Genomic DNA, 22,274 nt, shown 5'->3' with positions numbered 1-22,274 from the left:
TCCGCCCCCCCCCCCCTCGGCCAAGCTAACATTGGTCAAGCCTCACGTGACACGTGACAATACGTTGAAAGAGTGTGCTCTGATTGGCTAGTGAGACGCATGACGTATAGCGGCCTATAAATAGATGTGTCACTTTGAAAGAGTTTTGGTCTCTTTCAAAGTGAGGTAAGACAGGGGTAATCACGAAATGGCTGAGAAATGGCGGGGTAACACTTAAGACAGGATTAATCAGGAACAGTACTGGCGGAGACCTGTGCTCCGAGGAGCACATTTTCTAGTTTCACTTGTTACACCATGCTACGAGTAAGCCTTGCAGAGCCATGAGACCCATAAGCCACGAGTCTTCTATCTCCGGTTTCTGTAGCGTGAGGCAGCTTGATGTACAAGCACACCCCCTGGACATGATGCTAGTGGTGAAAAGTAACTAAGTGCATGTACTCGAGTACTGTACTTAATTAAGTACAAGTTTAGCATTTGTACTTCACTTGAGTATTTCCAATTTTCCAATACTTTAACTTCTACTCCACTACATCACAAGAGGCAAATATTGTACTTTTACTCCACAACAATTATTTGAAAACTTTAGTTACCAGTTACTTTGCAGATGTACATTATAAAACATACATTAACCACTTTAGTCCTATTTTATACCTAAGCTGGACCTAATCCTAATACCTAATCTAGATCTGCTATTTTCAAACATTTCAGTACTTTTGCTTTTGGTACTTTAAGTGCATTTTGATACCAATACTTTTGAAATTCCAGACTTTTACTTCTACATTGCAGTATTGATAATTTTACTTGATCATTTTACTTAAAGGTAGGGTAAGTGATATTTTTTGGTTAAAACAAAAAGTATTTTGTTAAAAGGTTAAAATACTATATATTGATAGTAATCATTGCTATAGAGTGTGTGTTCAGTAACAGGAGTCTCCATGTCTCTCCAGCTCTTTAATAAACAGAAAATACATTTTCCGGTAGGTGTCAAAATCTCAGCCAATCAGGAGAAAGTACCCATTTTTAAGCTTCATTTTTATAGTGTTCCAGTTCCAATTTTGCCTGCTCATTTCTTATTGTCATCACTTCCAATTTCACTTGTTTAATCTATATCCTGATTGAGTTCTCTATCCTGATTGGATACAATTGGAAATGAAACTGAAACTGAAACGAAAATGCATTTTCTGTTCAATAAAGAGCTGGAGAGACAAGGAGACTCCTTTTACTGAACAAACACTCTATAGCGATGAGTACTATCAGAATATAGAGCTGTTTAACACTTATTTTAACCAAAGAAAATCACTTACCCTACCTTTAAGTAAAACATTTGAGTATTTTTTCCACCATTCTATGTCAGTCATCATCTATGATGTCACTACTATCATGTCACTACTATGATGTCACTACTATCATGTCACTACTATGACGTCAGCCATCTCCATATTTGCGCTAGGTTTCGGCCCGTCCAACGTCTTTCAATGTTTAGAGGCCGTTCAAGTGACAAGATAAACGTGTTCTCTACCAGGCTTTAGCCTAGCTATCTAACAATGCTATGAATACTGATTTTATAATGTCTCCAAGTGAAATATTCATCTAAACTTAAAAAGTTTGGAGATTTTCTCTCCTTCAATAGCACCAATCGGCATAGTATTTTATATATTTTATATATATATATTTTATATAAATATAAAAAATCACACAGAACATACAGGCAATGGCATGTTTAAAGATGCTTAACAGACATGTCCTCAAGGGGGCCCATCTTAGGACATTGGTTCTCATTACAGTGGGGTCATGGGACCCCACTGGCGGGCCCTGGGGTAGGGGGTTCCAGGCGGTCCCCAGCTAAGTAGTTAATGTAGCGTATACAGAAGTTATTAATGGGGGGGGGCAAAGAAAATGCTGGTGACGAAAAATGACGAAAAATGCTGGTGGCGAAAAAATGCTGGTGACGAAAAATGACGAAAAATGCTGGTGACGAAAAAATGCTGGTGACGAAAAATGACGAAAAATGCTGGTGACGAAAAAATGCTGGTGACGAAAAATGACGAAAAATGCTGGTGACGAAAAAATGCTGGTGACGAAAAAATGCTGGTGACGAAAAATGACGAAAAATGCTGGTGACGAAAAATGCTGGTGACGAAAAATGACGAAAAATGCTGGTGACGAAAAATGACGAAAAATGCTGGTGACGAAAAAATGCTGGTGACGAAAAATGACGAAAAATGCTGGTGACGAAAAATGACGAAAAATGCTGGTGACAAAAAAATGCTGGTGACGAAAAATGACGAAAAATGCTGGTGACGAAAAAATGCTGGTGACGAAAAATGACGAAAAATGCTGGTGACGAAAAAATGCTGGTGACGAAAAATGACGAAAAATGCTGGTGAAGAAAAAATGCTGGTGACGAAAAATGACAAAAAAGGCTGGTGACGAAAAAATGCTGGTGACGAAAAATGCTGGTGACGAAAAATGACAAAAAAGGCTGGTGACGAAAAAATGCTGATGAAGAAAAATGACGAAAAATGCTGGTGGCGAAAAATGATGGTGACGAAAAATGACGAAAAATGCTGGTGACGAGAAAATGCTGATGACGAAAAATGACGAAAAATGCTGGTGACGAAAAAATGCTGGTGACGAAAAATGACGAAAAATGCTGGTGACGAAAAATGACGAAAAATGACGAAAAAATGCTGGTGACGAAAAATGCTGGTGACGAAAAAATGCTGGTGACGAAAAATGACGAAAAAATGCTGGTGACGAAAAAATGCTGGTGACGAAAAATGACGAAAAATGCTGGTGACGAAAAATGCTGGTGACGAAAAATGACGAAAAATGCTGGTGACGAAAAATGCTGGTGACGAAAAAATGCTGGTGACGAAAAATGACGAAAAATGCTGGTGACGAAAAATGACGAAAAATGCTGGTGACGAAAAAATGCTGGTGACGAAAAATGACGAAAAATGCTGGTGACGAAAAATGCTGGTGACGAAAAATGCTGGTGACGAAAAATGACGAAAAATGCTGGTGACGAAAAAATGCTGGTGACGAAAAATGCTGGTGACGAAAAATGACGAAAAATGCTGGTGACGAAAAATGCTGGTGACGAAAAAATGCTGGTGACAAAAAATGACAAAAAAGGCTGGTGACGAAAAAATGCTGGTGACGAAAAATGACGAAAAATGCTGGTGACGAGAAAATGCTGGTGACGAAAAATGACGAAAAAATGCTGGTGACGAAAAAATGCTGGTGACGAAAAATGCTGGTTACGAAAAATGACGAAAAAATGCTGGTGACGAAAAATGACGAAAAATGCTGGTGGCGAAAAAATGACGAAAAATGGCCAAAAATGCTGGTGACGAAAAATGACGAAAAAATGTTGGTGACGAAAAATGACGAAAAATGCTGGTGACGAAAAAATGCTGGTGACGAAAAATGACGAAAAATGCTGGTGGCGAAAAATGTCAAAAAATGCAGGTGACGAAAAATGACGAAAAATGCTGGTGACGAGAAAATGCTGGTGACGAAAAATGACGAAAAATGACGAAAAATGCTAGTGACGAAAAATGCTGGTGACGAAAAATGACGAAAAATGCTGGTGACGAAAAATGCTGGTGACGAAAAAATGCTGGTGACGAAAAATGACGAAAAATGCTGGTGACGAAAAATGCTGGTGACGAAAAATGACGAAAAATGCTGGTGGCGAAAAATTACGAAAAATGCTGGTGACGAAAAAATGCTGGTGACGAAAAATGACGAAAAATGCTGGTGACGAAAAATGACGAAAAATGCTGGTGACGAGAAAATGCTGGTGACGAAAAATGACGAAAAATGCTGGTGGCGAAAAATGACGAAAAATGCTGGTGACGAAAAATGACGAAAAATGCTGGTGACAAAAAATGACGAAAAATGCTGGTGACGAAAAATGCTGGTGACGAAAAATGACGAAAAATACTGGTGACGAAAAATGCTGGTGACGAAAAAATGCTGGTGACGAAAAATGCTGGTGACGAAAAATGACGAAAAATACTGGTGACGAAAAATGCTGGTGACGAAAAAATGCTGGTGACGAAAAATGACAAAAAATGCTGGTGACGAAAAATGACGAAAAATGCTGGTGACGAGAAAATGCTGGTGACGAAAAATGACGAAAAATGCTGGTGGCGAAAAATGACGAAAAATGCTGGTGACGAAAAAATGCTGGTGACCAAAAATGACGAAAAATGCTGGTGACGAAAAATGAAGAAAAATGCTGGTGACGAAAAAATGCTGGTGACGAAAAATGACGAAAAATGCTGGTGGCGAAAAATGACAAAAAATGCTGGTGACGAAAAATGACGAAAAATGCTGGTGACGAAAAATGACGAAAAATGCTGGTGACGAGAAAATGCTAATGACGAAAAATGACGAAAAATGCTGGTGGCGAAAAATGCTGGTGACGAAAAATGCTGGTGACGAAAAATGACGAAAAATACTGGTGACGAGAAAATGCTAATGACGAAAAATGACGAAAAATGCTGGTGGCGAAAAATGCTGGTGACGAAAAATGCTGGTGACGAAAAATGACGAAAAATGCTGGTGACGAAAAATGACGAAAAATGCTGGTGACAAGAAAATGCTGGTGACGAAAAATGACGAAAAATGCTGGTGGCGAAAAATGACAAAAAATGCTGGTGACGAAAAATGACGAAAAATGCTGGTGACGAAAAATGACGAAAAATGCTGGTGAAGAAAAATGACGAAAAATGCTGGTGACGAAAAATGACGAAAAATGACGAAAAATGCTGGTGACGAAAAATGACGAAAAATGCTAGTGACGAAAAATGCTGGTGACGAAAAATGACGAAAAATGCTGGTGACGAAAAATGCTGGTGACGAAAAAATGCTGGTGACGAAAAATGACGAAAAATGCTGGTGACGAAAAATGCTGGTGACGAAAAATGACGAAAAATGCTGGTGACGAAAAATGCTGGTGACGAAAAATGACGAAAAATGCTGGTGACGAAAAATGCTGGTGACGAAAAATGACGAAAAATGCTGGTGGCGAAAAATGACGAAAAATGCTGGTGACGAAAAAATGCTGGTGACGAAAAATGACGAAAAATGCTGGTGACGAAAAATGACGAAAAATGCTGGTGACGAGAAAATGCTGGTGACGAAAAATGACGAAAAATGCTGGTGGCGAAAAATGACGAAAAATGCTGGTGACGAAAAAATGCTGGTGACGAAAAATGACGAAAAATGCTGGTGACGAAAAATGACGAAAAATGCTGGTGACGAGAAAATGCTGGTGACGAAAAATGACGAAAAATGCTGGTGGCGAAAAATGACAAAAAATGCTGGTGACGAAAAATGACGAAAAGTGCTGGTGACAAAAAATGACGAAAAATGCTGGTGACGAAAAATGCTGGTGACGAAAAATGACGAAAAATACTGGTGACGAAAAATGCTGGTGACGAAAAAATGCTGGTGACGAAAAATGCTGGTGACGAAAAATGACGAAAAATACTGGTGACGAAAAATGCTGGTGACGAAAAAATGCTGGTGACGAAAAATGACAAAAAATGCTGGTGACGAAAAATGACGAAAAATGCTGGTGACGAGAAAATGCTGGTGACGAAAAATGACGAAAAATGCTGGTGGCGAAAAATGACGAAAAATGCTGGTGACGAAAAATGACGAAAAATGCTGGTGACGAGAAAATGCTTGTGACGAAAAATGACGAAAAATGCTGGTGACGAAAAAATGCTGGTGACGAAAAATGACGAAAAATGCTGGTGACGAAAAAATGCTGGTGACGAAAAATGACGAAAGATGCTGGTGACGAAAAATGACGAAAAATGCTGGTGACGAAAAAATGCTGGTGACGAAAAATGACGAAAAAATGCTGGTGACGAAAAATGACGAAAAATGCTGGTCACGAAAAATGCTGGTGACGAAAAATGACGAAAAATGCTGGTGACGAAAAATGACGAAAAATGCTGGTGACGAAAAAATGCTGGTGACGAAAAATGACGAAAGATGCTGGTGACGAAAAATGACGAAAAATGCTGGTGACGAAAAAATGCTGGTGACGAAAAATGACGAAAAAATGCTGGTGACGAAAAATGACGAAAAATGCTGGTCACGAAAAATGCTGGTGACGAAAAATGACGAAAAATGCTGGTGACGAAAAATGACGAAAAATGCTGGTGACGAAAAATGCTGGTGGCGAAAAATGACAAAAAATGCTGGTGACGAAAAATGACGAAAAATGCTGGTCACGAAAAATGCTGGTGACGAAAAATGCTGGTGACGAAAAATGACGAAAAATGCTGGTGACGAAAAATGACGAAAAATGCTGGTGACGAAAAATGCTGGTGGCGAAAAATGACAAAAAATGCTGGTGACGAAAAATGACGAAAAATGCTGGTGACAAAAAATGACGAAAAATGCTGGTGACGAAAAATGCTGGTGACGAAAAATGACGAAAAATACTGGTGACGAAAAATGCTGGTGACGAAAAAATGCTGGTGACGAAAAATGCTGGTGACGAAAAATGACGAAAAATACTGGTGACGAAAAATGCTGGTGACGAAAAAATGCTGGTGACGAAAAATGACAAAAAATGCTGGTGACGAAAAATGACGAAAAATGCTGGTGACGAGAAAATGCTGGTGACGAAAAATGACGAAAAATGCTGGTGGCGAAAAATGACGAAAAATGCTGGTGACGAAAAATGCTGGTGACGAAAAATGACGAAAAATGCTGGTGACGAGAAAATGCTGGTGACGAAAAATGACGAAAAATGCTGGTGACGAAAAAATGCTGGTGACGAAAAATGACGAAAAATGCTGGTGACGAAAAAATGCTGGTGACGAAAAATGACGAAAAATGCTGGTGACGAAAAATGACGAAAAATGCTGGTGACGAAAAAATGCTGGTGACGAAAAATGACGAAAAAATGCTGGTGACGAAAAATGACGAAAAATGCTGGTCACGAAAAATGCTGGTGACGAAAAATGCTGGTGACGAAAAATGACGAAAAATGCTGGTGACGAGAAAATGCTGATGACGAAAAATGCTGGTGACGAAAAAATGCTGGTGACGAAAAATGACGAAAAATGCTGGTGAAGAAAAAATGCTGGTGACGAAAAATGACAAAAAAGGCTGGTGACGAAAAAATGCTGGTGACGAAAAATGACGAAAAATGCTGGTGACGAAAAATGACAAAAAAGGCTGGTGACGAAAAAATGCTGATGAAGAAAAATGACGAAAAATGCTGGTGGCGAAAAATGATGGTGACGAAAAATGACGAAAAATGCTGGTGACGAGAAAATGCTGATGACGAAAAATGACGAAAAATGCTGGTGACGAAAAAATGCTGGTGACGAAAAATGACGAAAAATGCTGGTGACGAAAAATGACGAAAAATGACGAAAAAATGCTGGTGACGAAAAATGCTGGTGACGAAAAAATGCTGGTGACGAAAAATGACGAAAAATGACGAAAAAATGCTGGTGACGAAAAAATGCTGGTGACGAAAAATGACGAAAAATGCTGGTGACGAAAAATGCTGGTGACGAAAAATGACGAAAAATGCTGGTGACGAAAAATGCTGGTGACGAAAAAATGCTGGTTACGAAAAATGACGAAAAAATGCTGGTGACGAAAAATGACGAAAAATGCTGGTGGCGAAAAATGCTGGTGACGAGAAAATGCTGGTGACGAAAAATGACGAAAAATGACGAAAAATGCTAGTGACGAAAAATGCTGGTGACGAAAAATGACGAAAAATGCTGGTGACGAAAAATGCTGGTGACGAAAAAATGCTGGTGACGAAAAATGACGAAAAATGCTGGTGACGAAAAATGCTGGTGACGAAAAATGACGAAAAATGCTGGTGGCGAAAAATTACGAAAAATGCTGGTGACGAAAAAATGCTGGTGACGAAAAATGACGAAAAATGCTGGTGACGAAAAATGACGAAAAATGCTGGTGACGAGAAAATGCTGGTGACGAAAAATGACGAAAAATGCTGGTGGCGAAAAATGACAAAAAATGCTGGTGACGAAAAATGACGAAAAATGCTGGTGACAAAAAATGACGAAAAATGCTGGTGACGAAAAATGCTGGTGACGAAAAATGACGAAAAATACTGGTGACGAAAAATGCTGGTGACGAAAAAATGCTGGTGACGAAAAATGCTGGTGACGAAAAATGACGAAAAATACTGGTGACGAAAAATGCTGGTGACGAAAAAATGCTGGTGACGAAAAATGACAAAAAATGCTGGTGACGAAAAATGACGAAAAATGCTGGTGACGAGAAAATGCTGGTGACGAAAAATGACGAAAAATGCTGGTGGCGAAAAATGACGAAAAATGCTGGTGACGAAAAAATGCTGGTGACCAAAAATGACGAAAAATGCTGGTGACGAAAAATGACGAAAAATGCTGGTGACGAAAAAATGCTGGTGACGAAAAATGACGAAAAATGCTGGTGACGAAAAATGACGAAAAATGCTGGTGGCGAAAAATGACGAAAAATGCTGGTGACGAAAAATGCTGGTGACGAAAAATGACGAAAAATGCTGGTGACGAGAAAATGCTGGTGACGAAAAATGACGAAAAATGCTGGTGACGAAAAAATGCTGGTGACGAAAAATGACGAAAAATGCTGGTGACGAAAAAATGCTGGTGACGAAAAATGACGAAAAATGCTGGTGACGAAAAATGACGAAAAATGCTGGTGACGAAAAAATGCTGGTGACGAAAAATGACGAAAAAATGCTGGTGACGAAAAATGACGAAAAATGCTGGTCACGAAAAATGCTGGTGACGAAAAATGCTGGTGACGAAAAATGACGAAAAATGCTGGTGACGAGAAAATGCTGATGACGAAAAATGACGAAAAATGCTGGTGACGAAAAAATGCTGGTGACGAAAAATGACGAAAAATGCTGGTGAAGAAAAAATGCTGGTGACGAAAAATGACAAAAAAGGCTGGTGACGAAAAAATGCTGGTGACGAAAAATGACGAAAAATGCTGGTGACGAAAAATGACAAAAAAGGCTGGTGACGAAAAAATGCTGATGAAGAAAAATGACGAAAAATGCTGGTGGCGAAAAATGATGGTGACGAAAAATGACGAAAAATGCTGGTGACGAGAAAATGCTGATGACGAAAAATGACGAAAAATGCTGGTGACGAAAAAATGCTGGTGACGAAAAATGACGAAAAATGCTGGTGACGAAAAATGACGAAAAATGACGAAAAAATGCTGGTGACGAAAAATGCTGGTGACGAAAAAATGCTGGTGACGAAAAATGACGAAAAATGACGAAAAAATGCTGGTGACGAAAAAATGCTGGTGACGAAAAATGACGAAAAATGCTGGTGACGAAAAATGCTGGTGACGAAAAATGACGAAAAATGCTGGTGACGAAAAATGCTGGTGACGAAAAAATGCTGGTTACGAAAAATGACGAAAAAATGCTGGTGACGAAAAATGACGAAAAATGCTGGTGGCGAAAAATGCTGGTGACGAGAAAATGCTGGTGACGAAAAATGACGAAAAATGACGAAAAATGCTAGTGACGAAAAATGCTGGTGACGAAAAATGACGAAAAATGCTGGTGACGAAAAATGCTGGTGACGAAAAAATGCTGGTGACGAAAAATGACGAAAAATGCTGGTGACGAAAAATGCTGGTGACGAAAAATGACGAAAAATGCTGGTGGCGAAAAATTACGAAAAATGCTGGTGACGAAAAAATGCTGGTGACGAAAAATGACGAAAAATGCTGGTGACGAAAAATGACGAAAAATGCTGGTGACGAGAAAATGCTGGTGACGAAAAATGACGAAAAATGCTGGTGGCGAAAAATGACAAAAAATGCTGGTGACGAAAAATGACGAAAAATGCTGGTGACAAAAAATGACGAAAAATGCTGGTGACGAAAAATGCTGGTGACGAAAAATGACGAAAAATACTGGTGACGAAAAATGCTGGTGACGAAAAAATGCTGGTGACGAAAAATGCTGGTGACGAAAAATGACGAAAAATACTGGTGACGAAAAATGCTGGTGACGAAAAAATGCTGGTGACGAAAAATGACAAAAAATGCTGGTGACGAAAAATGACGAAAAATGCTGGTGACGAGAAAATGCTGGTGACGAAAAATGACGAAAAATGCTGGTGGCGAAAAATGACGAAAAATGCTGGTGACGAAAAAATGCTGGTGACCAAAAATGACGAAAAATGCTGGTGACGAAAAATGACGAAAAATGCTGGTGACGAAAAAATGCTGGTGACGAAAAATGACGAAAAATGCTGGTGGCGAAAAATGACAAAAAATGCTGGTGACGAAAAATGACGAAAAATGCTGGTGACGAAAAATGACGAAAAATGCTGGTGATGAAAAAATGCTGGTGACGAAAAATGACGAAAAATGCTGGTGACGAAAAATGACGAAAAATGACGAAAAATGCTGGTGACGAAAAATGACGAAAAATGCTAGTGACGAAAAATGCTGGTGACGAAAAATGACGAAGAATGCTGGTGACGAAAAATGCTGGTGACGAAAAAATGCTGGTGACGAAAAATGACGAAAAATGCTGGTGACGAAAAATGCTGGTGACGAAAAATGACGAAAAATGCTGGTGACGAAAAATGCTGGTGACGAAAAATGACGAAAAATGCTGGTGACGAAAAATGCTGGTGACGAAAAATGACGAAAAATGCTGGTGGCGAAAAATGACGAAAAATGCTGGTGACGAAAAAATGCTGGTGACGAAAAATGACGAAAAATGCTGGTGACGAAAAATGCTGGTGACGAAAAATGCTGGTGACGAAAAATGACGAAAAATGCTGGTGGCGAAAAATGACAAAAAATGCTGGTGACGAAAAATGACGAAAAATGCTGGTGACAAAAAATGACGAAAAATGCTGGTGACGAAAAATGCTGGTGACGAAAAATTACGAAAAATACTGGTGACGAAAAATGCTGGTGACGAAAAAATGCTGGTGACGAAAAATGCTGGTGACGAAAAATGACGAAAAATACTGGTGACGAAAAATGCTGGTGACGAAAAAATGCTGGTGACGAAAAATGACAAAAAATGCTGGTGACGAAAAATGACGAAAAATGCTGGTGACGAGAAAATGCTGGTGACGAAAAATGACGAAAAATGCTGGTGGCGAAAAATGACGAAAAATGCTGGTGACGAAAAATGCTGGTGACGAAAAATGACGAAAAATGCTGGTGACGAGAAAATGCTGGTGACGAAAAATGACGAAAAATGCTGGTGGCGAAAAATGACAAAAAATGCTGGTGACGAAAAATGACGAAAAATGCTGGTGACGAAAAATTACGAAAAATGCTGGTGACGAAAAAATGCTGGTGGCGAAAAAATGACGAAAAATGGCCAAAAATGCTGGTGACGAAAAAATGCTGGTGACGAAAAAATGCTGGTGACGAAAAATGACGAAAAATGCTGGTGACGAAAAATGACGAAAAATGCTGGTGACGAGAAAATGCTGGTGACGAAAAATGACGAAAAATGCTGGTGACGAAAAAATGCTGGTGACGAAAAATGACGAAAAATGCTGGTGACGAAAAAATGCTGGTGACGAAAAATGACGAAAAATGCTGGTGACGAAAAATGACGAAAAATGCTGGTGACGAAAAAATGCTGGTGACGAAAAATGACGAAAAAATGCTGGTGACGAAAAATGACGAAAAATGCTGGTCACGAAAAATGCTGGTGACGAAAAATGCTGGTGACGAAAAATGACGAAAAATGCTGGTGACGAGAAAATGCTGATGACGAAAAATGACGAAAAATGCTGGTGACGAAAAAATGCTGGTGACGAAAAATGACGAAAAATGCTGGTGAAGAAAAAATGCTGGTGACGAAAAATGACAAAAAAGGCTGGTGACGAAAAAATGCTGGTGACGAAAAATGACGAAAAATGCTGGTGACGAAAAATGACAAAAAAGGCTGGTGACGAAAAAATGCTGATGAAGAAAAATGACGAAAAATGCTGGTGGCGAAAAATGATGGTGACGAAAAATGACGAAAAATGCTGGTGACGAGAAAATGCTGATGACGAAAAATGACGAAAAATGCTGGTGACGAAAAAATGCTGGTGACGAAAAATGACGAAAAATGCTGGTGACGAAAAATGACGAAAAATGACGAAAAAATGCTGGTGACGAAAAATGCTGGTGACGAAAAAATGCTGGTGACGAAAAATGACGAAAAATGACGAAAAAATGCTGGTGACGAAAAAATGCTGGTGACGAAAAATGACGAAAAATGCTGGTGACGAAAAATGCTGGTGACGAAAAATGACGAAAAATGCTGGTGACGAAAAATGCTGGTGACGAAAAAATGCTGGTTACGAAAAATGACGAAAAAATGCTGGTGACGAAAAATGACGAAAAATGCTGGTGGCGAAAAATGCTGGTGACGAGAAAATGCTGGTGACGAAAAATGACGAAAAATGACGAAAAATGCTAGTGACGAAAAATGCTGGTGACGAAAAATGACGAAAAATGCTGGTGACGAAAAATGCTGGTGACGAAAAAATGCTGGTGACGAAAAATGACGAAAAATGCTGGTGACGAAAAATGCTGGTGACGAAAAATGACGAAAAATGCTGGTGGCGAAAAATTACGAAAAATGCTGGTGACGAAAAAATGCTGGTGACGAAAAATGACGAAAAATGCTGGTGACGAAAAATGACGAAAAATGCTGGTGACGAGAAAATGCTGGTGACGAAAAATGACGAAAAATGCTGGTGGCGAAAAATGACAAAAAATGCTGGTGACGAAAAATGACGAAAAATGCTGGTGACAAAAAATGACGAAAAATGCTGGTGACGAAAAATGCTGGTGACGAAAAATGACGAAAAATACTGGTGACGAAAAATGCTGGTGACGAAAAAATGCTGGTGACGAAAAATGCTGGTGACGAAAAATGACGAAAAATACTGGTGACGAAAAATGCTGGTGACGAAAAAATGCTGGTGACGAAAAATGACAAAAAATGCTGGTGACGAAAAATGACGAAAAATGCTGGTGACGAGAAAATGCTGGTGACGAAAAATGACGAAAAATGCTGGTGGCGAAAAATGACGAAAAATGCTGGTGACGAAAAAATGCTGGTGACCAAAAATGACGAAAAATGCTGGTGACGAAAAATGACGAAAAATGCTGGTGACGAAAAAATGCTGGTGACGAAAAATGACGAAAAATGCTGGTGGCGAAAAATGACAAAAAATGCTGGTGACGAAAAATGACGAAAAATGCTGGTGACGAAAAATGACGAAAAATGCTGGTGATGAAAAAATGCTGGTGACGAAAAATGACGAAAAATGCTGGTGACGAAAAATGACGAAAAATGACGAAAAATGCTGGTGACGAAAAATGACGAAAAATGCTAGTGACGAAAAATGCTGGTGACGAAAAATGACGAAAAATGCTGGTGACGAAAAATGCTGGTGACGAAAAAATGCTGGTGACGAAAAATGACGAAAAATGCTGGTGACGAAAAATGCTGGTGACGAAAAATGACGAAAAATGCTGGTGACGAAAAATGCTGGTGACGAAAAATGACGAAAAATGCTGGTGACGAAAAATGCTGGTGACGAAAAATGACGAAAAATGCTGGTGGCGAAAAATGACGAAAAATGCTGGTGACGAAAAAATGCTGGTGACGAAAAATGACGAAAAATGCTGGTGACGAAAAATGCTGGTGACGAAAAATGCTGGTGACGAAAAATGACGAAAAATGCTGGTGGCGAAAAATGACAAAAAATGCTGGTGACGAAAAATGACGAAAAATGCTGGTGACAAAAAATGACGAAAAATGCTGGTGACGAAAAATGCTGGTGACGAAAAATTACGAAAAATACTGGTGACGAAAAATGCTGGTGACGAAAAAATGCTGGTGACGAAAAATGCTGGTGACGAAAAATGACGAAAAATACTGGTGACGAAAAATGCTGGTGACGAAAAAATGCTGGTGACGAAAAATGACAAAAAATGCTGGTGACGAAAAATGACGAAAAATGCTGGTGACGAGAAAATGCTGGTGACGAAAAATGACGAAAAATGCTGGTGGCGAAAAATGACGAAAAATGCTGGTGACGAAAAATGCTGGTGACGAAAAATGACGAAAAATGCTGGTGACGAGAAAATGCTGGTGACGAAAAATGACGAAAAATGCTGGTGGCGAAAAATGACAAAAAATGCTGGTGACGAAAAATGACGAAAAATGCTGGTGACGAAAAATTACGAAAAATGCTGGTGACGAAAAAATGCTGGTGGCGAAAAAATGACGAAAAATGGTCAAAAATGCTGGTGACGAAAAAATGCTGGTGACGAAAAAATGCTGGTGACGAAAAATGACGAAAAATGCTGGTGACGAAAAATGACGAAAAATGCTGGTGACGAAAAATGACGAAAAATGCTGGTGACGAAAAAATGCTGGTGACGAAAAATGACGAAAAATGCTGGTGACGAAAAATGACGAAAAATGCTGGTGACGAAAAATGACGAAAAATGCTGGTGACGAAAAATGCTGGTGACGAAAAATGGCGAAAAATGCTGGTGACGAAAAATGCTGGTGACGAAAAAATGCTGGTGACGAAAAATGACGAAAAATGCCGGTGACGAAAAATGACGAAAAATGCTGGTGACGAAAAATGCCGGTGACGAAAAATGACGAAAAATGCTGGTGACGAAAAATGCTGGTGACGAAAAATGCTGGTGACGAAAAATGCTGGTGACGAAAAAATGCTGGTGACGAAAAATGACGAAAAATGCTGGTGACGAAAAATGACGAAAAATGCTGGTGACGAAAAAATGCTGGTGACGAAAAATGACGAACAATGCTGGTGGCGAAAAAATGCCGAAAAATGCCGAAAAATGCTGTTGACGAAAAATGCCGAAAAATGCTGGTGACGATGTTATGATTTTCTCCCTCTTAGGTTTTTCAAGTCTTTCAGAATCTGGTCAGATGAGTGTGGTCATGAAGAAGTGGATTGTATCACAAAGTGAGAGTTAGGTTCAACAAACAATTAGGCGATGCGCATCTGGGAACTGCATTGGAAGAAGACGAGGAGTCTCGATTCAACAGAGTTCTTACTAACGACAGGACAGTGATATATATACATGGAAGTTAAACATTGTGGAACATCCCATTTGAGGCGGGCTCAAAAGGGAAGGGTTAAACTGGTTACAATAAGATTGCTCTCAATATGTTTTTTATGTATGACCCGAGGTGCAAAAGTTCATGGCGAAGCTGCTGAGGAACACGCTGCATCGGTAGCGCACAGACATCCTGTCTGTTAGGGTCACAGGAAGTGCCATGACAGGTGTTGGGCTCTGAGTCGCTATAGCTTGCCTACTCAGCGGTGACAAGGTGCACTTGGCCTCCTTGTTTTCTCCAGCGCTGCAGGGTGCAGATGGCCCCCCTGACTCCACCGGAAGTTGAGCAGATGGTCCTTGTTGATACTCGTGTTCTTTCTGCGAATTTGTTAATGTTCCTATACTAGGTGTTAACTCTAATTGATATAAACTACGATAAGACAGGAAATTAACCTTTCTGAAGTACCTCTGTCAATGAGAGCCTTGCACTCCCATCATAGTGCAAGTACATGATTTACCCTATGCTGGTGGTGCTAGGGCCTCCGAAAGACATGTTTAGTTTAGCCAAAGTCACACGCATACATTTCATGAGTTATAGCATGTTTTCATGCAGGACCTTCCATTACCTAATGGTTAATGCACACTCATTGTATGATAATCACTACAGTTGCCCTCTTTTGTACTGAACAGGACAACATCCGAGATCATCAGACAATGAAGTACGCCCAGCATGCGTGATGACCATAGGGAAAAGTTAGAAATATACTAGAACTCTTTTTCTATGACTACACACTAAAGAAAATATAAAGAAAAAGAACAAATGTTGTCATGCTGTAAGTGATGAGACGACACGTGCTTGGGATGAATTCGAGGGATAAGAGGGCAAATCAGCATTGCTCAGAACCAATTGCGTGGCTCCCCTTTTATCAACCGGAGACATCCATACTATCCTTAACTCCAAATCAAGTGACGAAAAAGTCAAGACATAGTCGATCAAGCGTTGGACCACTTAGATTGAAAAACTCCAGAGTGGTGCAACCCCCTAATCCACCATGACCAGACCATCAAACTATGTGTGCGTGTCTGCGTAAGGCTACCGAGTAAGGCTACCTGTCGGGAGAATGTATGTAGTATAACATGTCATACGTCTCCCAAAAGCCCAACCAGACGCCACACATCATTGTTAAGGTGCAGAAATTTGTCAGACTATAAAAGAGTGAATAAAAGGTTACACATGCATGATCACACAAAGTAAATCTAACATGTATGTACAAGTGGAGGAGCATATTTCATAAGTCACTTTTTAGAAATCACTACATGGGTTTAAAAATACCCAGATGTGAGGTGCGAATGCACAGCTCATTTTAAACTCAAATAAGGACCCTTGGCAATTCTGCAGAGCTTCCAAATCAAAAATCCTCCATTATAGACATTATAAGAGATGGCTGTCTGCACATGTTGATCAGAGATGTCAAGGCTACATGCTGTGATAGTATGATGGGGTTTTGGGTCACGAAACCCTTTTTGGTAGGTCCATTTTTGAAAGACGTCAGCCCACTGACTGTCATCCTTCAAATGATACGTGTAAGCCAACGTATACACACTCACTCTAACAGTGAATTGAACCACACGGTTAGCAGATGTAAATTTACAAACCAAACTTGGGGAATATGTGAGACAGAAGGGTCAGGTCCCTCCACATATGCGTGCTGCGAAATCACCCATCCGACCACGTTCTGTAACATAAAACAAATCTAGGATAAACAGTGCACACACCATCATGTCTATTTTCTTAAACAATATAAAGACAGTTTAAACAAACATAAGTAATGAAAATAAAACTATTGTATCCATAACCCTAATGATCATGAAACCAGAATATTGCATAAAATTGCATGATTATATAAGTGAGTATACTCTTGATTATTACCTTTATAGCAAAGCAAAACTAAAAAAAATCTAGCCTGTGGAGATGTGTGTGTTGGTATTTTTCCTCACAATTTCACACTACTAGACAATCACCTGCCCTCTTGGAAACTTTTAGTCTAACCTAAACTCAATAGGAAGACAGTTTGGGAAGAGAAAGGTGTCTCTATCCATGTCTCTCTGCCACTCCCAAGTCTGATACCTAGCACGGGCTGCAATCAGATCAGGAAGCTCGTCTAACAAAATGTCATCTGAGGTCCAGATAATGTCCCCTCCCACCAGTATGTTGACAATACAAGCATGTAGGTTACGTGCAACTTCACGTACTGGGAGCGGAAAACTACTTCTCAATGGATTACCGGGAGCGCGGTAGTGAACGTGGTGATCAATAAGGCGAGAACAGGGGTAGGTTGTAGTATATTTTTGGGTCAAATGATACTGAATCAACTGTACTGTTATGCCTTCAAGAGACCTACGGCCTGTCAGGTCGTAACCTGAGAACGAGCATGTTTTAACATTCTGCATATAAGGTAAGTCATAAAAATGGACTTTTATGGCTCCCTTATCGTAGAGGAATTTAAAGTCAGGCTCAGTCATCATACATATTCTATACCAATCAGGTGCATACTCGTCGGGGTGAGGAAATGCACGGTCTATCAGTATATCTGGCATAGGCCAGCGATATAAGTGAGGAGATGTGGCCGGATATGGGACACATTCGTTGCCCACATTAGGTAATGTACCATAACGCGGGGGGTCAATAAATTTAGTACAATGATTAGGCACAAATCCTGGGGGTATATAAGCAGATGCCCATCTTGTTCTTTCTAGCATTGCGATTAGTTGTTTACGTGCCAATTGGCGTCTTTCTCTAGTGATTCTTCTAGTTGAGGGTGAAACAAAATCTCGCATACTGCGATGAAGGGGTGTTTGAATAATGGGAACATCTGTCCAATGAAGCCAAAATGGGGGTTTTGCCATTTTACCTTTACATTTATTTTACTAGCCAGAAAGAGATCGAGTCTTGCGAGGGGTGCGTCCGATCATAACCTCATAGACAGGAACCTTAGTTAACAATGATAACTCATCTGGAGGAGCAGACGGGACCGGTGGGCCTGCGCAGAGAGTTTCACGGCACCGCTGCGCTGCTTCGCGTCCTTCGATGGTAATTATCACCTGGTCCGCAGGAGAACAGCTTGAATTGTCAACACAGGCCTCCGGCAGGGGATGAGGTGCTCTGTAGATCACACGATTAAACATTACTGAATTAGTAGTCTTTTTGATGCAGGCTTTGATAACAGCAAAAATGATAATTATGATGAACAAAACCAAGCACACACCTCCAGCTATCTTGAGGAGCCCCTGTAAAACAGAGCTCCCCCAAGTCCCCATCCATGAGTCAGCAGACCCGAATGGGTTCCAGCTATGGTTCTCATTCAGTGCTTTAAGACCTTTTGCCGTATCTGCGATAACGTCTCGCACCTTGTCTGTCGCGTCACTAATAAAAGAGCAGCATTCTGATCGGATTACGCGGCAAGTTCCTCCTTGTGATGCAAGCATAAGATCAAGCGCCATACGATTCTGCAAAACCATGGCTCTAGTTTCGGCGAGTTCCTTCTGAATAGCGGTAAACGCCTTGGATGAGACATTCATGTGATTTTCCAATGTTTCAGTTAGAGAACGAATCTCCTCTTGAGATCTATACACACCGTAGTTTGGCAGTAGGATACCTAGGAAATGATCAAAGCTTCGCTTATGTCGGACATGGTAAGGGACCAGGTCCTTAGTTTCAACCTTCCTGATTAGTGGTACCAAATAGGCCAAATAACAATCTCCTGAATAGATCTTTCGCACTGCAAGTGGGAGACAGCTATAGGCTTTGTTACCACAAACTAGGTACACCTTCTCTGGTAAGGGAATCAAAGGGCTCTCATTAAAAGATACCGGAACCTTGGGGCCCACACAATCACTGATTCCTATGTCTACACGGGTTGCGGTGTTTGGATCATATGGAAAATACACACAGTGGCTAACACGTTGCAGTGGGTACACAGTGAGGACATGCCAAGGTACACTACAGTCGCGCATTGGAGGCATCTCCTGTAGGATAGCAGTTTGACAGTGGTGCTTAGACCAACTCAGAGACGGTACAGTTATTGTAGCTGTCCACGGTACTGAAAGTGCCACAGCCTCTAGTCTAATTGTATCAGTATTGACGAGGGGCTGGCAGGCTCGGTTGCGGCTTTCAAATTCATTGAAACAATCAGTTTCCACTAGGGTCATTTGAAGAGAAAATCTAAAACCTCTCTGCACAGTTTTCTCATAGTGAGTGACCCTGTACAAAGAGGCCCATTTGACATTTTTAGGACGGTGTTTCCTGTTGAACTCAAGCATGACAGAACGCAGGATGAGGCCTTCTTCGCCTGTATACTTATCCATTTCTTCTCCATACATTTGGACAAGCCGTTCACACTCCTCCTTTGTGTTGCATGCGGCCACTTGACGATGTGGTGGGGGAGTGTAACAGTCATTGTCATCTTTTGTCATTTTAGATGCCTTGTTTTGCCAATTGACAAGGTTCCAATCTGCCACTGTAAATGGTACAGGTGTCAGCATTGGTGAGTTAGAACTAACAGGCATGTGTTGGCAAATCCAGCAGTCGGTCATGTTGTTTTTGTGAGCAAATTCAGACATTATAGTTAGAGCCAAATTGTCATGTCTAACCATGTTCTCGAAAGCAAAGTTTTTAACACTAGGAACAGTGACAGCTTGAATTCTGCGTAGCATAGGAACAGTGATAGCTCTCCTTCTGCGTGACATTGGTGTTGTTGTTTTCAATACATTCAACATTTTTCTCTTAGAGTATGGTCGCGGATCGTTGTATAGGTGTAATCGTCGTAATCGGGTTTCGGTGTCTGAGCGAAAGTAGAGGGGTCATTTATAGCCTTAATCACATTGATCTTTATATGCAACTGAGTTTTACCACAACCAGACAATCCCTCCTGACCGCAGTAAGCCCAAAACACCCATCCAGCAGCACAAGCTACTGATATAACCAATGCAATAGCCACGGCTATTGCATTACGATTTTTCTGTGTTAACCAAGGTCTCTGTACTCTCTGTTTTGGAGGTTTAGGAGGGGGCAGAGGGACAGGTCTGCCCCGAGATTGATACAGGGGTGGTCGCTCTCTGTTGCAACCAGAGGCCCACGGCCTGTTGGAGGAGACCCAGGGCACGTGGGAGAAGGGGGCCCATCCCCTCCGGCCTCGGCGCCCTCTTTCTCTCTGTCTCTCGGCAATACCTGGGGGACAGGAAGACATCTAATACCACCTGGTGCTCGCTTCAAGCGGGTTGCGTGAATCCACCTAGGCTCTCGGGCAGTTAGAACAGCCGTTCTAGTCACAGCGATGACCTCAGTCGGTTCACTGTACCTCGGTTCTCCCGGGACTGCTTTCAACTCCTTCACCAGTACTAAATCGCCTGGCCTGTGAGGGTGAGACGGTTGACTGGCTGGCATAGGGAGAGAAATTGAGACATTACCATGAACACCAATCAGTTTATGGATTAGAGCATCGGTGTAATCAGACACAATTGTGTCCATATCTCCAGGGAGACATGGACCCAGTGGTTTAGTATTGTGTATCCACGGAGTTGGAAAAGGCCTGCCCATTATCACCTCAAAGGGTGAAAGCTTAGTTTTAGGGTGAGGAGTCATTCTTATCTCTGCAAGAACTGCAGGAAGATTCGATACCCAGTCTAAGTGATTTTCAAGGCCTGCTTTGATTAACCTTTCCTTAATCGTTCTGTTTTTGCGTTCCACCAGAGCGCTAGACTGGGGCGCATAAGGAATATGAAACTTCCAGTTGATCATTAGTCTCTTACATAAGTCTTGCGTAACCTTTGACAGGAAATGGCTTCCTTGGTCACTATCTATGGAAATACTAATGCCAAATCTCGGAATCACATGTTCAACAAGAGCATTTACAACTGTTTTTGCATCCTCTTTCCGTGCAGGGAATGCTTCTGGCCATTTGGAAAATTTGTCCACGATCACAAGCAAATACTTAAAACCTCGAACTTTTTTCGGCATTTGCGTATAGTCAATCTGTAGGGCTTGGAATGGAAATTGTGCAGGTACCAAAGCATCATACTTTGCTTGTGGTTTTCCACAATGTGTGCGTGCACAAGGAAGACATTGTGAGAGAATTAACTTTGTGGTGCTGCTGATTTTAGCTGCACAAAATTGTTCCTTAATTCTGTTTACTACCCCTGTTTGTCCGGCATGTGAACAACCGTGGTAATGTCGGACAATAAAAGGTAGTGATGCACCAGGGAGGCAAATGCGTCCCTGGTCATCTCGCAAAACACCATCCGGACCAAGAGAAGAATTAAATTTAGCCCACGTAATTTTGTCTAAATCATTTGCATTGGCTTGAATAACCAACAAGTCAATGGACTGTGGAACTAAAGCTGATGTAAGCATTTGCACTGCTGGGGTGTGTGAGTCTGTGCCTGTGTGTGTATCCAGTTCTGCCTCAGAAGGAGCAAAAGGAGAGAAAGGAATGTGCACAGAGTGGCCCCCTACAAGCACGGGGTCATCTCCAGCAGCGGCCTTCGCGACAGTATCAGCCAAGTGATTGCCTCTAGCCTCCTCCGAGACGAGACGGTCATGACCTTTGGTTTTCACCACAGACAAACGTAGTGGTAACTGAGCAGCATCAATGAGACGGCAGATTAGATTTTTGTGGGCGATGGGCTTTCCGTCAGCCGACACGAAACCTCTTAACGACCACAATCTGCAAAAATCTACCAAAACAGAATATGCATACTTAGAGTCAGTGAAAACAGTGACAATCTTCCCTTCGGAGAGTTCACAGGCGCGAATCAAAGCCATTAATTCAGCCTTTTGTGCTGACATATATGGTAATTTATAGCATTCGACAACGGTGTCAGGCAGCTTAACAATGGCATAACCACACTTGTACACACCATCTGCAGGTTTAGAACATGATCCATCAACATAGAGGAAGTCACCCTCATCGAAGGGGACAGTTGAAATGTCCGGTCGTGCACCCGTTGTGTCTGCTAAGTGCTCTAAACAATCGTGCGGCGGTGTGTCTGTGTGAGGAACGTCAGAGGTGATTAGTAGTTGTTTGAGCAAGATTGCAGGGCTAGTTTGTGTCTCTGCTTTAATAGTCAAATTCGATGTGCCT

General features: G+C 41.0%; 1 protein-coding gene across 1 annotated transcript in view; it reads left to right on the top strand.

Annotated features, from left to right (window-relative positions):
• LOC311037333 (uncharacterized protein) overlaps positions 1-22,274 on the top strand; it is a gene marked incomplete at both ends in the record, with an annotated part of 559,758 nt that overhangs the window by 191,261 nt on the left and 346,223 nt on the right. The gene's annotated exons all lie outside the window — the stretch shown is intronic.

The sequence above is a fragment of the Gymnoscopelus microlampas genome (assembly GCF_963454915.1).
Source record: "Gymnoscopelus microlampas genome assembly, chromosome: 21".
Lineage (NCBI taxonomy): Eukaryota > Metazoa > Chordata > Actinopteri > Myctophiformes > Myctophidae > Gymnoscopelus > Gymnoscopelus microlampas.
The sequence above is the reverse complement of the archived record's forward strand: the minus strand, read 5'-3'. Positions and strand labels throughout refer to the sequence as shown.